General features: G+C 35.9%; 2 gene segments (V, D, J or C); both read left to right on the forward strand.

Moving 5' to 3' along the window:
* LOC103730388 overlaps nucleotides 1-1,439 on the forward strand; it is a 148,490-nt gene that overhangs the window by 55,792 nt on the left and 91,259 nt on the right.
* The window catches only part of LOC115069533, a 138,734-nt gene that overhangs the window by 50,161 nt on the left and 87,134 nt on the right, over nucleotides 1-1,439 (forward strand).

The raw sequence follows: 1,439 nt of genomic DNA on the forward strand, positions 1-1,439 counted from the left end.
CAGAGAGAGATCTGAATTTAAAAATACCATACATAAAATGGGCCTAACAGACATCTATCGAATATTTCACCCAAGCACCAAAGAATATACATTCTATTCAGCACCCTGTGGAACCTTCTCCAAAACTGGCCATATACTGGGGCACAAAACAAGCCTCAATAAATACAAAAATATTCAAATAATTCCATGCATTCTATCAGAGCACAAGGCAATAAAGCTTAAAATCAACAATGGAAGAAACACTAGTAACTGCATGTACACATGGAGATTAAACAACACACTCCTGAATGATCAATGGGTCAAAGAAGAAATTAAGAAAGAAATAAAAGCATCCCTGGAACTAAATGAAAAGGACAATACAACACAACAAAACCTCTGCGACACGTTGAAACCAGGCCTTAGAGGGAAGTTTATATCTCTAAGTGCCTACATTAGAAAATCAGAAAGAACACAAATAAATGGCTTACACTGCAACTCAAGACACTTGAAAAGTAACAACAAATGAAACCCAAACCCAGCAGACAAGAAAAAATAACAAAACTCAGAGCAGAAATTAGTGAAATAGAAACAAAGAAAACAATACGAAGAATCAACGAATCCAAGAGCTGGTTCCTTGAAAAGATAAACAAGACTTACAGACCGCTAGCCCAGTTAACCAAAAGAAAGAAAGCATCTCCAAATCAACAAAATCAGAGATGAAAGGGGAAACTTAACAACAGACACCAAAAAGATCCAGAACATTATAAGGGAATACTTTAAAAAACCTATATGCTACTAAATTTGAAAGCATAAAAGAAATGGACAGGTATCTAAAAGCATGGGAACCACCAAAACTAAAGCAAGAATAGATCAACAGCTTAAACAGACCCATAACACATAAGGAAATTAACTCCAGTTCTGGGGGATCCAACAGCCTCTTCTGTTCTCAGCCAGCATTGCATGACATGAGTGAATTTACATACACATAACACTAAAAAAAAATAAAATGCATTTTTAAAAAATTATTCAAAATGATCGAAACAGAGGGAGAACTCCCAAATTCTTTCTATGAAGCCAGCATCACTCTAATACCCAAACCCAGTAAAGATAAAACCAGAAACAAAAACTATAGACCCATATCCTTAATGAACATAGATGCAAAACTTCTCAACAAAATACTTGCAAACCACATAGAGACACACATCAAAAAGATCATCTACCATGATCAAGTCAGCTTTATTCCGGAGATGCAGGGCTGGTTCAATATACGTAAGTCAACAAATGTCATAAATCATGTAAATGGACTCAAAGACAAGAACCTCATGGTCATCTCAATAGATGCAGAAAAGGCCTTGCATAATTAAAACCATATACAACAAATCCACAGCCAACATCATTCTGAATGGAGAAAAAAATGGAAGCATTCCCATTGAAATCAGGAACCACACAAGGCTGTCCAC

The sequence above is a fragment of the Nannospalax galili genome, unplaced genomic scaffold, assembly GCF_000622305.1.
Source record: "Nannospalax galili isolate Female #2095 unplaced genomic scaffold, S.galili_v1.0 scaffold233, whole genome shotgun sequence".
NCBI classification, from domain to species: domain Eukaryota; kingdom Metazoa; phylum Chordata; class Mammalia; order Rodentia; family Spalacidae; genus Nannospalax; species Nannospalax galili.